This window comes from Capricornis sumatraensis, chromosome 3, assembly GCF_032405125.1.
Source record: "Capricornis sumatraensis isolate serow.1 chromosome 3, serow.2, whole genome shotgun sequence".
Lineage (NCBI taxonomy): Eukaryota > Metazoa > Chordata > Mammalia > Artiodactyla > Bovidae > Capricornis > Capricornis sumatraensis.
This window is the reverse complement of record NC_091071.1, coordinates 51,146,844-51,162,091: the sequence shown is the minus strand read 5'-3', so window position 1 is coordinate 51,162,091 and position 15,248 is coordinate 51,146,844.

Sequence of the window (15,248 nt, the reverse complement as noted above, 5' to 3'; positions counted from 1 at the left end):
AGTCAATAAAGCAGAAATAGATGTTTTTCTGGAACTCTCTTGCTTTTTCAATGATCCAGTGAATGTTGGCAATTTGATCTCTGGTTCCTGTGCCTTTTCTAAAATCAGTTTGAACATCTGGAATTTCACGGTTCACGTATTGCTGAAGCCTGGCTTGGAAAATTTTGAGCATCACTTTACTATCGTGTGAGATGAGTGCAATTGTGCGGTAGTTTGAGCATTCTTTGGCATTGCTTTTCTTAGGGATTGGAATGAAAATTGACCTTTTCCAGTCCTGTGGCCACTGCTGAGTTTTCCAAATTTGCTGACATATTGAGTGCAGCACTTTCACAGCATCATCTTTCAGGATTTGAAATAGCTCAACTGGACTTCCATCACCTCCCCTGGCTTTGTTCATAGTGATGCTTCCTAAGGCCCACTTGACTTCCCATTCCAGGATGTCTGGCTCTAAATGAGTGTTCACACCATCATGATTATCTGGGTCATGAAGATCTTTTTGTGGATGAGGACAAATCCTACCTCAGAAAGGAATGAAGGAGAGGGAGAAGGGAGGAGGAGTGAATGAGCCACCATGACATAACTTCCTCCTTATGTGGCCATAGAGCCAAGTAATTGACTCAGACAATATTTTCCAAAGGGAGATGGGCCTCAAGAATTCTAGCAAGAAATGTCCAAGAGTCACCTGTTTAGTACTTCTACTTGAAGAGAAGTAGATCTCTTACCAAATTCATTCATCTAACAAACGTTATTTTGGAAGAAAAGAGTCTATTTATCGATCATATCATGTTTTAACTCATCTACCTATATTACATTTTTTCATGTTTACAAGAAACATGAAACATGGAGTAAATATTACAGTAGAGTCTTATCATTTGAAGATTTAACATTAGAAGTTTTAGCTATTTCTAATAACTCCAAAAATTTAGGACTTGGCATTTCTCTAAAGCACTCACATGAAGCTGATGCACCCTTGGAGGCTGAGGTCATGGAGCAAATGATGAACCAATGAGTGAGACAGGGTTACTGGCAAGGATGTCTATGTCCTTTTGAGTTTGCTTTTCTCACAACTCTTCCCTATCTGTGTAGCTTTTCAGAAGTGCTCCAGTAGTCTTTTTTCATTTAAACCTGCTATGTCTCAAGATTATCCCTTGAGTATTTCAAGGGTCTATTGCAATCAAGACAAATGTTAATGCCACAATGTTTACCCAGGAAAAAATGTCAAACTGGAACTTGAGACCATTTTTCTAGACTCTAAAATTCATGCTCTTTCTTAGTTCACCCTAAGTTTCCTCTAATGCTGGGGACAGATTCATAGCAATAACTTTTGTCCCCACAAGTCTCAGGCCCCATAAGGAAGGTAGGCTTCACCTCTCCCAGCAGCAAACTGAGCTTCATGCAGTTTAGGGGTCCTGTGAAGATCAATCTGTTAACAAAGAGGCTTATCTTTTCCTTCTTTGCTGGAAGATACAAAGCTAACTCCCTCCTGAGAAACAACAGAATAAGATGAGCAAACACAAGTTGTTCAGTTGAATCAGTCAAATGACCAATGTAATAACAGGTAAATATGTGTGACCTGAAGAGAATATGAACTTATTGGGAAAAATTGACAAAGAAGCCAAAATTGAGTTCAGAAACAATGGTCTTAAGTTCTGCCATACTCAGAGAGAGTCCATGACTCAGGCAGCCCATGGTTCACCAGCTCCGTAAACAGTTGATGGAGTTTTCTACAGTTCCAATGTCCTGGTTCATAATAAGGTAAAACAAAGTGTTTCAGTTATTTTTAGCAATCCCTAAATCAGTGTCTGTGCATGGGAAATATTTTGTCAATGACCAAATATGCTTCTCCCTCCAAAATATCTCATCAACATGTTTTCTTCAAGCCAATTATCTCTGTTTAGTAAGAAGTTTTCTGAAAATGTCTTTAATGAAATTAATGAGATCAATTCTTCCATGAAATTGCCAGTGTATCACAGGGCCCGAAGTGCGCATCCTCTGACTGAGACTCCAACAGATAAAATTTATGAGTGTTTCCTGCTTTGTGTGGCCTACTCCACTTAATGTGAATGTTTTCGCTTGTTCTGATTTTGGGGATTTTTTTCACCAAGAAAAGTGTTCAAAAACAATTTCTTAAAGCCTAATAGTATTTGGACCCCAGGCAACTGAGATAGCTGAGATGCCCTTAAATAGATATTATTGTATAATCATTTAGAAAGAACCTAGACCAGATAATTAGTGAGATTATTAGTGTTTTCTCCTAAAGTACACAGGAAAAAAAATCTAATTCAATTTGGACAAATAACAACCAAAACATTTATGAGACACTTCAGAATTACAGCATACCTTCACTTCAGAATTATATGTACCTTCATATCCATTACTTCACTTAGTTCTTCTGAGGTTCTTGTGAGATAGACATTATTCTCTCGTTTAACAAGTTGAGTAATTTGCCTGAGGTGACTCAGATGCTACATGACCAAAGTCAACTCCATATTATCCATATTTTCCCTTTATTGAGGACAAACCGGGTGTCCCTACTAAGATGCGAGGGTTACAACAATGAACAAGACAGTGTCTTTCTTCACATCGTGTTAGCAGTGTATGCACACGTATTCTCAGTGAAAAGTCTAACACTTGCAGGAATGAGCTAGAAATTAGTCTCTTCTAGCAGATAAGAAAACTCTAACCAGTCATAGTTCCAATTCAGTCTATCTGCCCTCCTTCAGTATTGACCTTGATAGATCATAAATCATGAGAAAAAAATAGTCTCTGTGTCAATTCTGTTTTTGTTCAGGTCCATATAAGTCACCAAGAAAGCTTTTCAGCTTTTCAGCAAACCAATGTCTCAGGCTGCGGTTATGAGGGCAGTTAACGTCATGTTCATTGTGCCAGGGTGTACCAATGCTCCACCCTAAGAAAATGCAGGGGAAACTCTGAAGTTCAGTCACTAAAAGGAAGATGACCTGAAAGAGGTCACGTCAAACCACTTAGACCTGTTAGGTGTGAACAAAGTTTGTTTCTGCTGATTTTTTCCCTGCTGATATTTGGAATGGGATATAGTGATGTGGACTTGTATTCACTTTGATGTCCCCTAAATTCCACTGAAATATTGTCAGAAAATCAGGATGTAAAACTTTCAAACTGTTGGCCAAAGGCACAGACAGTGGTCCAAAGAGTGGAAAGTGATGCCAGCAGGTGGGTAGAGCCATATAATCACTGTGATCTGTGTCAACTTCACCCCTCCACCTCCGCTGCCTCTCTGCTTCTCTGCACTGAGACACCTTCCTCTGGTATGTTCAGGAATGGGCTCCATTTCATCTTTCTTCAACTATATACACCCAGCAATTGCTCCTCCACACTCTTAAATTCTGGCATCTGGCATGACTCATTTTTCAGCTGGGGGTTCTCTAGAACTTGCTGTCAGAGTCCCCTTTGAAGGAGCGTGCCACTTTTTTCCATGGGACCAGCAGGCAAGACAGGCCAATTTCTTTTCTTCTCCACCCGCATGTTTGCTACAGCCCCAGCCCACAAAGCTGTGTAATGTGTCAGTCAGTCTCATCCAAACTGTTGAGATCTCTAAAAGCACTGGGCCAAGAAACAAATCATTTAGTTAAGAGAATTTGTCCAAGGGCAAAACAACCAACAAGGTTCAGCCCTGAGAAGTTTCTAGATGGACCCTCCCCAAATTCTCATCCTGTTGCCTTATCCACACCCATCTGGTATAACCTATTTGCACCTCACATAGCCTGATGCAAATCGCCTTTGGCAAACCCCACTCTTAACCACAGTGGTTGCCCCCTTTTCCTCACTGTTCATTTCCCCCAAGTCACTCCATCTAAAATAAATCCCTGAAGTGCTCTGGGCTTCCCTGGTAGCTCAACTGGTAAAGAATCTACCTGCAATGCAGAAGACCCCAGTTCAATTCCTGGGTCAGGAAGATCCACTGGAGAAGGGATAGGCTACCCACTCCAGTATTCTTGGATTTCCCTGATGGTTCAGCTTGTAAAGAATCTGCCTGAAAATGTGGGAGACCTGGGTTTGATCCCTGGGTTGGGAAGATTCCCCTGGAGAAGGGACAGGCTACCCACTCCAGTATTCTGGCCTGGAGAATTCCATGGACCACAGAGTCCATGAGTTTACAAAGAGTCAGACACGACTGAGCGACTTTCACATTCAGGTGCTCCAGCTGGACAGTTCAGTGTGGCATGTGGAATTTTCCATCATGCAAAGCAACCTAGCATGGATGTGGAGATGTCATGCCCAGGTTCTCTCTGAGAATTTCCTATTAATGGGAGCTGCAAACAGTTCCCTTCTTTCAGATAATCAGGGAACAGGTGAAGGGGCTTGGGATGCACACACACATCTCTAAAGGACCAACATTCATTCTCAGAGATGGTAAGCCAAAGTTTAACCAGAAATCACAAAATAGTGACCATGGATCTGCTTTATTTAAGCCTTTACATTAAAAAGTTAATCAGTTTATGGAGTGGACAGAATTAAAACCTCCACTAAGATACCAGACCACCTGACCTGCTTCCTGAGAAATCTGTATGCAGGTCAAGAAGCAACAGTTAAAACTGGACATGGAGCAACAGACTGTTCCAAATCAGGAAAGGAGTTCATCAAGGCTGTATATTGTCACCCTGCTTATTTAACTTATATGCAGAGTACATCATGAGAAACACTGGGTTGGATGAAGCACAAGCTGAAATCAAGATTGCAGGCAGAAATATAAATAACTGACACCAGCCTTATGGAAGAAAGTGGAGAAGAACTAAAGAGCCTCTTGATGAAAGTGAAAGAGTAGAGTGAAAAATTTGGCTTAAAACTCAACATTCAGAAAGCTAAGATCATGACATCTGGTCCCATCATTTCATGGCAAATAGATTGGGAAACAATGGAAATAGTGACAGACTTTATTTTTGGGGACTCCAAAATCACTGCAGATGGTGACTTCAGCCATGAAATGCAAAGATGCTTGCTCCTTGAAAGAAAAGTTATGACCAACCTAGGCAGCATATTAAAAAGCAGAAACATTACTCTGCCAACAAAGGTCCATCTAGTCAAGGCTATGGTTTTTCCAGTAGTCATATATGGATGTGAGAGTTGGACTATAAAGAAAGCTGAGCGCCAAAGAATTGATGCTTTTGAACTGTGGTGTTGGAGAAGACTCTTGAGAGTCCCTTGGACTGCAAGGAGGTCCAACCAGTAAATCCTATAGGAAATCAGTCCTGAATATTCATTGGAAGGACTGATGTTGAAGCTAAAACTCCAATACTTTGGCCACCTGATGTGATGAACTGACTCACTGGAAAAGACCCTGGTGTTGGGAAAGATTGAAGGTGGGAGGAAAAGTGGACAACAGAGGATGAGATGGTTGGATGGCATCACTGACTCAGTAGACATGAGTTTAAGTAACCTCCAGGAGTTGGTGATGGACAGGGAAGCCTGGCATGCTGTAGTCCATGGGGTCGCAAAGAGTCAGACACGACTGAGTGACTAAACTGAGCTGAACTGAACTGAAGATGCCCATATCCTAATCTCCAGAACCTGTGAATATGTTACCTTCCAAGGCAAAAGGGCCTTTATAGATGTGATTAAGTTAAGGATCTTGGGAAGAGGAGGTTATGCTGGATTACACAGGTTGGCGCAATACAATGGTCTATACCAGGGGAAGAAGGAGGGAGAAGAGCCAAAGTCACAAAGGAGTTGTGATGAAGAGTGCAGTGGATCAGAGTCAGAATATTAAAAGATACTATGCTGCTGGCTTTGAAGGTGGAGGGAGAAGCCACAAGCCAAGGAAAGCAGGCAGCCTCTCAACACTAGAAAAGGTGAGGAAATGGATTTTCCTCTGGAACTTCTGGAGGGAGCACAGCTCTGCCAACACCCTGATATCAACCCATTGAAACAAACTGCACACTTCTAATCTCCAGGACTGGAAGATCATACCCCATTTTTTGTTGCTGTTTAGCAGCTAAGTCATGTCCAACTCTTCTATGATCCCATGGACTGTAGCCCACCAGGCTCCTTTGTCCATGGGATTACCCAGACAAGAATACTGGAGTGCATTGCCATTTCCTCACCAGCAGATGTTCCTGACCCAAGGATGGGATCTGCATCTCCTGCACTGGCCGGTGGATTCTTTATCTCTGAGCCATCAGGGAAGCACCATTTGTGGTAATTTGTTTTGGCAGCAATAGAAAGCTAAAACAATTTTCAACATTTTAAAATCAGAAGTTTTGACACAGAAAAACTACCTTTCTTAGAGAAAGAAAAATACCATATTCTAACGCATATATATGGAATCTAGAAAAATGGTACTGAAGGATTTATTTATAGGGCAACAGTGGAGAAACAGACATAGAGAATAGACTTATGGACATGGGGAGAGGGGAGGAGAGAGGGAGATGTATGGAAAGAGCAACGTGGAAACTTACATTACCATATGTAATATAGATAGCCAACAGGAATGTGCTGTATGACTCAGGAAACTCAAACAGAATGACCCTGAGGGATGGGATGGGGAGGGAGGTGGGAGGGGGGTTCAGGATGGGGAACACACGTACACCCACAGCTGATTCATGTCAACGTATGGCAAAAGCCACTACAATATTGTAAAGTAATTAGCCTCCAATTAAAATAAATTAATTAATTTTAAAAAGAGGGGCTCTGTATCAACCTAGAGGAGTGGAATAAGGAGGGAGATGGGAAGGAGGTTCAAAAGAGAGAGGATATATGTATACCTACGGGTGATTCATGTTGAGGTTTGACAGAAAACAGCAAAATTCTGTAAAGCAATTATCTTTCAATAAAAAATAAATTAAATTTTAAAAAAAATCTACCTTTTTTGCTTATCTTGGAAAATACTGTCCACACTTAGCCTACTTTCTGTGGCAGGAATCAGCTGAGGAGCACCTGTCTCTTTTAGAAAGAGAGGTGTGTACAGGTCTTCGTCATCCCTCCCTTCCCTGTGTTCCCAAGTGTGGAAGCAGAGCCAGGGGTGGGTTATCATCCCCAGCTTGGCACTGTGATGGATGACTGGTTGCTTCACCCGGTGCTCAGTCACCTCTGTGGCCACACAATTCTTCCTCTACCTTTTTACTGCCTTGAACAATTGCCTAAATGGACAGTCATTTCTTGTTTAAAAAAATGCCATCCCAGTTTTAAAAAACTGCCCGCAGAAGACTCCTGATTTTATCTTCACCTCTGAAACACACTGGACAGAGAATTGGAACAAATCAGGGAAAGGAGATAAATGAATCTGCAGGCAAGCTGGGAAGAGGAGCCAGATCATCATGGTGTCACCACTGAGGCCCCATATCCTCTTGAGTTCAGACAGATTTATTTTGACAGTTTTATTTCATGGGTGACTTACAGTAATTGCATACACACATACAGATTCTACAGATTATAATCACTGAAAGTCCTGGCTTTGTTTAGTTTGAGAGAAAAGAAGCCTAAATTAGATTTTAGAATTTTGGGCCAGTGATGTATTTATATCATTTTTATAAAATCATATTTTAAATTCAGTGGATGTTAGCCAGAATCTAGCTTGTTTTTTTTTCTGGGAAGAAATCTCTGGTCACAAACAACTCCTAAAGTTCTTGTAAACAGAAAGTTATGATTCTAAATGTACATAAAAGGGTACTAAAAAATATCTCTGCCTTGGAAGTCACTCACTCAATAATTTGACTCCTAAAAAATGTTTCCACTGTATGGGGGAATCTTTTGCCCAGCCAGGTACAACCATGATGAGCTGTAAATGTCTAAAGTTACTTTTTAAAAGGCTACTTTATAAAACAGCATTGGTGTGTTTTTTTTCCAATAACACTGAATATCAAAAGCCAGCATGAATAGTACATTTCCAAAAATCATAATCACTTCCTTGGTTAAAAACATCTATTCAGAGCCTTCACTTGTTAACAGGCCACTTCATCTGACTTTATTTTTACAACATTTTATAACACCTCTGATGGTTCGACTATGCAAAGGCCAATCATTGTAAACAGGCCAGTTCTATTATTAGGCTGGTTGAGAAGGGTCTGCAGCCCCAAATAGTGGGACTAGTGGAAGAAATTTTTTCTCCAAAACTAGCTGTTCCCTCTCAATGCAAACTCTAGTCAAAGAACTGTTGCCTCTGGGAAATAAGGCAGATTTGGAATATGAAGTAGACTTCTGAAATGAAGCAGTTTTAAATTGCTTAGGTAATCACATTTTTTTCCAGTGTGAACTAAGTCACTCTGTTCTCTAGGGTATGTGAGATTTCAGTGTATATCTCCTGGAGAAACACTTTGTTGAGCTATTTGCTTATGGACCTATGTTAATTTAGTAGGTTGATGATAACAAAGTACCACAAATGAGGTGGCTTAAGCAACAAAAATGTATTGCCTCACAGTTCTATACCCTGTAAGTCTGAGACCAACGTGTTGGTAGGGTTGGTTCTCTTTGAGGGCTGTGAAAGAGAATCTGTCTCTAGCTTCTTTCTTAACTTCTGGAGGTCTGCTGGAAATTTCTGTCATTCCTTGTGTTGGGCTGTATCACCCTGATCTCTGCCTTGGTCATTATGTGATATTCTTCCTGTGTGTATTTTTGTCCAGATCTCTGCTTCTATGGGCTTCCTAGGTGACTCAGTGTAAAGAATCCACCTGCCAATACAGGAGACACAGGAGACTTGGGCTCAATCCTAGGTCAGGAAGATCCCCTGGAGGAGGAAATGGCAACCCACTCCAGTATTCTGGCCTGGAAAATTCCATGGACAGAGGAGCCTGGTGCCTACAGTCCATGGGGTCGCAAAGAGTCGGACACAACTGTGCGACTGAGCAGGCGTGCACCCCTTTCATAAGGACTCCAGCCGTATTGCATTAGGTGCCCACCCTACTCCATTATGATCTCACCTTCACTTATCACAACTACAACAACCCTATTTCCAAGTAAAGTCACATTCTGAGCTACTGGGGTTTAAGATTTTAACATAAATTTTGAGAGTTCTGCCTTTAACAGGAATTGTACTAACAGAAAAAGAGAGAATTTGCAAACTAAGGCTACTCTCTCACTTTTCTCTTATAAGCCATACTCTCTGCTCTTGGCATTTAGAGGATTTATGAATGATATAGGCCTTTATCAGGGTAAAAGTTAGAGAAAATTTTGTTCAATATTTGAACTTTGTAATTAGATTTTATCAGGGATTCGTTTCCAGGGACTGGAAATGGATAAATTAATATTATGTTTTAAGAGCTAAAATAAAAGAATGAGAGCATTTTAGGTAAGAGAGTTAATCTTGTTTCTTAAAAATGGAGGTAGCTTGGCCTGGGGGTGGACTTTTGCTATAAAAATCTGAGAGACTGTCACCTTATCACTGTGGTAATCTTTACCATTGTTGGCTTTCTTCCTTGTACCTTGGCTTCCGTGCCTAGCTCTCCAGTGGTTTGGGGGGTTTTTTGTTACGTTTTTGCCATGCTGTGTAGCATGTGAGCTCTTAGTTCCCTGATTGCGATCAAACCTGCAGCCCCTATGTTGGAAGTGTAGAGTCTCCTCCACTGGATCTCCAGGGAAGCCCTTCCATTTTGATTCTCTTCTTGCCTTCTTCTCACTCTTTGCCATCTTCAGTGAACTGTAGAATTTTCTCCACATTATACTCCATTTCTGTCCTCTTTCCCTGCTGTCTTATGACTGCCTTTACTGCTGATTCCAATCATGAGTTTTAGGTGCCTGATTCCTAGGCTGGGATTTCTAGCCTTGGCTTCTCTACCTCACTATAGACTCACATGTCCAGTTGTTTGTACATGAAACTCAATAAAACTACAACTGAAATTATCATGTCATCCTTCACCCTAAGTCATCTTCTCCTCTGCATCACACTGTTTCTGTTAATTTATTTTTCTTCTGCTCAACCAGGCTTGGAAAATTGTGATCATCATATATGTCTGTTCCTCTTCTCATATATCCATCTTTCTGGAAAATCTTTTGCCTCTACCTCTGACATATAATGGTGTTCCTCTGACTTGTCCTTGCCCTATTTTTTTTTTTTTCGTCTGAGGATTTTAAATTGTTTCCTGTTATCTCAGGCACTCTCTGCTCCTCGCTAAACTTCACCCTGCTTCTTCTGCATCCAAAAATTCAGCTGAAAAACATATATGATTCCCTCATTCTCTATAAATATTAAACTGAGCCCAAAGTTTTAAACTGTCATCTGTGACCTCTATACAATGGATATACTCTTCTGGTTCCTTTATTTCTGGCCAGTGTTGTACAGGTACCCCATCTTTGACCAAACTAGACTCCTTGCTATTTTTTTTTTCAAAAATAGATTTGACAAAAACGGGATTTTTCCAAACAGTGCATTCTTTAAGGCTTATTTATTCTATATTCTCTATGAAGTCATTTTCTGATCATCCAACAGGATCTCTGTGGCTTAGCATTTATTTGGAACCTCTATTGTTCCACTTAACAGCACCCTGACAGAGGGATGGGCTCATGGTACACACTCAACAAACATCTTAACTGACTTTTCCCCCCATAGGCCTTGCCTTAAAGTTATGGGCATGTTTGTGTTATCCTGTCTCAGTTCAGTTCAGTTCAGTCACTCAGCCGTGTCCATCTCTTTGTGATCCCATGAATCGCAGCACACCAGGCCTCCCTGTCCAGCACCAACTCCTGGAGTCTACCCAAACCCATGTCCATCGAGTCAGTGATGCTATCCAGCCGTCTCATCCTCTGTCATCCCCTTCTCCTCCTGCCCCCAATCCCTCCCAGCATCAGAGTCTTTTCCAATGAGTCAACTCTTCGCATGAGGTGGCCAGAGTATTGGAGTTTCAGCTTCAGCACCAGTCCTTCCAATGAACACCCAGGATTGATCTCCTTCAGAATGGACTGGTTGGATCTTCTTGCAGTCCAAGGGACTCCCAAGAGTCTTCTCCAACATCACAGTTCAGAAGCATCAACTTTCTCACAGCTCAGCTTTCTTCACAGTCCAACTCTCACATCCATACATGATCACTGGAAAAACCAAAGCCTTGACTAGACAGAACTTTGTTGGCAAAGTAATGTCTCTGCTTTTGAATATGCTATCTGGGTTGGTCATAACTTTCCTTCCAAGGAGTGTCTTTTAATTTCATGGCTGCAATCACCATCTGCAGTGCAACTATAAAAACTGAATATTCTATATAATCCATCTCTTTTTACCGCATATACTCTTCCTTCTTCTGTGCTTTAATTAGACTACTAACTAAAGACTATTAATTTAAACTATAAAGGATACCAAGAAATCAACCTGACACAACAAGAAATTCTGTTATAAGCTTCCCAACCAATAGATGAGCAGAATATTGCAATTATTATTTGACCTAACTATCTATTTTGTTATTTACATTGATTATTTGAGCAAACTCTAGGAGATAGTGAAGGACAGGGAAGCTTGGCATGCTGCAGTCCATGGGGTCACAAAGAGTCAGACATGACTGAGTGACTGAACAACAATCACAACATTGATTATTGGATTAAAGAACCTTATCTTTGAAACATCATAATAACTCTCTTGTGAAGGTTCCATGGGCTGCTAATGACTGAGGACTTGGAGGAGAGGGATTAAGAATAGCAGAAGGAAACTTCGTGCACCCATGAACCCTGTTGAAAGTGAAGGAGAAGAAGTAATCCCAAATCTTAATCTTAAGAATGTCTCCATGACAAAATTTTCACGTGCCTGTATCTGTTACTCTTTAGTACAAGATTTCAGGCAAGAGACCAAGGCTTGGTTTTGTCTCCTAATTTCATAAATTGAACTTTCAATAGTAATGAAAGATGTTCTTGTTTGTGTTTTCTTACAAGCTCACATTAAATCATCTAAGTTTATTTTTTATTTATCTTGAAAGCTGAGTTTACTTATAGAGAAATTGAAGGTCCTGCTTTCTCCTCCTTCCCCTGAGCTGGCATGATAGTCAGCGATAATGATACTGGAATTTCTAAAAATGGGAAGAAATTTAACACCATCACATTTTTCAGATACTTTGCTTGAAAGAAATGCAGTCTAAATAATGAGTTTACAAATATGGAAAATATTCACCATTTTAAATTATTTGTATAAGAGGCATAGGCATCCCTTTCTGCTCTAAGCTACTCTACCCTTGAATGATTTTAAAATGTAATTCGAGTTGCAAAATCTGACACTTTTTTTTCAGAAATGTATATTAAATAAAGATTATTGAGAAGCTATCATGTGTAAACAACTGTTTTATAGATCCTATTGCATAAAATTACAAGCCACAACTAGAACCAGTTAGATGAAGGAAGTTGTCTAGGTCCTTCAGAGACTGATACTATTATGTGGGATAATTGAAGTTTACAGCAAAGGGCAGTCAAAACCACATCAGTCCTGAGTGCTTGGATTAGCTCAGTGTTTCAGAGGTTGAGCTCTGAAGTCAGATGACTAAGCTCCAATCCCAACTCCATTCCCTACTAAATGCATCGCTTTAACCAAGACATTTAATCTCTTTAAGGATAAAATTCCCAAGTGTGAAATAAGGATAATAATCACATTTCCTTCCTCATAAGCTTACTATGAACATTGAGACTTTATATAAATTTCCCTCTCTGAAGAAGCCACTCAAGCTGCCTTAAATATTATTACTCATAGCAATTAGTTATGCTGTCAAATTAAACTGATAATTACGGTTGGTTTTTTTTTTTTTTTTTTGGTTTGTTTTTGTTTTAGGCTGTAAGATATCTGGATTTCTTTGACTTTTTAAAAGTAGCTTTATTGAGATATAATTCACATACATTTCACCCACTTAAAATGCTCAATTCAGTGGTTTTTAGTATACTCATAGATTTTTGCAACTATTACCACAATTTGATTTTAGAACATTTTTTGTTTGTCTTTTGTCTAATAAGTTAGCATGTTTGTTTCTTTTTTAATTTTTGTACTCTATCTTTTTTTAGAATTCTCCCTAAGTCCCTGGAAAGCTATGGTTGAATAGTAGAAGGAAGCATTTTATTAATGGAATTATCAGGAGTTTTAGAGTTGGAGAAGTGTAAAAATTTAATTAACATGAAGGCAATGCTGGATGATATTAATGTCAGTGTTCCTGGATGTTTCATATGAGATACAAGATCAATCAGGCAGGTAGAACAGTAGAAAACAATGGCCTGATTATTATTTTTTTCAACAGTTGGGTTGTAGGTTGGCATATAGGTTGGACTCATGCCCTAAGAATAAAATGGATCCCCTTACCCAAATATACATGATATTTTTGAGGGCTTAGAGAAGAGGGGATACAATCTTATACCCCTTTGGGGTGTAGAGAGTAGAAATCAAGTGTCACAGGATGGGGAATCATAAATCTCTAAAACTCTGAGCTCTGAAGGGCTACTCTGGATAAAAACACCTTGAGATACGTTCTGGAGGAGAGGAGCACATTGTGGTTTATTTCACCACTTGGCTAAGCACAGATTAACTAAGACCAGCTATTCATGACCCAGTATTTGAGGGAGAGGGCTCTGCTTAGTGTTAGCTTGAACAGGGCACAGAAGGTAAATACTTGGGCAGGAAATTAAACCCTAGCACTGGTATTCCAAGGCCATGCTTCTGAAGCTGAGGTAAGATGGGCTGAACATGAGATCAAATGGCAAGTGTAGGAAAACTGGAACCACTTCACAAAATTGCCTAGTTCCTGCTCTGCTCAAAACACCCACAAGCACACATCAATCCATATTCAAACTTCTTGGCTCATACACACAGAGTGATTTTGGATTTTTTTTTTAAGAGTGAATAGGTTCAGAAGAAGCTGCATATGTATGTTGTTGCCAGTCCCCAAAAGTTTCTTGGATGAGTTCAGGCTACAGCTGCATAAACATTTTTAATATTGGCCACTTGCCCCACTCTACTTCTTTGCAGGAAAGAACACATTTTTTCCAGTTCAGTTTACTGCTTGTATCTTATGTGGGTTCACTGAAGAACATTATTTCTAGAACTAGAAATGTTCCAAGCATAACTATGCCTTCTGGCACCTAAAGAGACACTACTAGACAATTTTTCTCCTTCTGTCTGGCTATTCCTGTTCATCCTTCATAACTTAGCTCAGAATATTCAGGATCAAGAAATGAAAATGATCTATATGAATAAAACTATAAGTCCTTATTAAATAACACAAAAAAACACTTGAATAGAGTGATATACCTATTTAATGGAAAGAAAAATTCAAAACTCAATTTTTCTTAATTAAATCTAGTCCCTATAATAACAATCAAAATCTCAATAAGCTTGTTAGGAGTTGATAAAATGACTCCAAATTTCATCTAGAAAAAAAAACACAGAATCAGGAAAATTCTGAAAAAGAATGAGAGAACTTGTTTACACATAAGATAAAGCTAGAATTGGTACTGTCCCACGAATTTCTAGATTTTAGAGAATGTAACAGAACAGTCTAGAAATAATCCCACATAACATGTGAATTTGGTATATAATAATAGCTACAATTTAGTGAGCTAAATCATCAGCTCCTGAATATCCCTGATATCCTATTTCTGCTATTTTTCCTGTATTAAGCTCAGAGGTTGGAAAGAGCAGGCACCCAGTTGCTCAACCATTTGGAAGCTCAAACAAACATCTAGTAATTTAATATATTGTTCAGGACAGTAGTGTGAGTTTTATGATATTAAGATACTGTTTTCCCCATTGGTTTTAGTAAGATAAATACATTGTGCAGTAAGGCAAAATAACACCTTTTTCAATGTATCTCTCTCCCTTCAAGCAAGACAAAGGGGATCAAGGAGTTAACCAATATCCTTCAGAACCCTTCTTTGAGTACTGCTGTTTCAGTTGTGACAGTGCCTGACACTGATTTGCTACTGGAAACATGTGTCACTCTCTGCATCTTTAACTGGAAATGAGGATAATTTGCCCAGCAACAGACGTCTACCGCCAATGACTGTGGGGGCAAGGAATAGCTAGCAGTGTTTGCTTGAGGGCCTTGCTTTAGGCGTGCTTTCTTTCAGCTCCAAATTTTCCACTGAACTCTGTCTCTATTTTGACATTGAAAAAATGTTTTGGCGCTGAGTAACACTCAAAAATGTTTCACAACAAGCTCTTCTTATCAGCTTGTTGACTTCATCATGTGAGGTTTTCCTCTAGCCAGACGGCAAATACATTCTGGAGTTAGTGCTTTTAAACTATAGTAGCAGATAGGAATTGTAGGTAGACATGGTCCCTAACTGGGCTTACTGGGTTGTTCAGTGGCAAAGAATCTGCCTGCCAACAT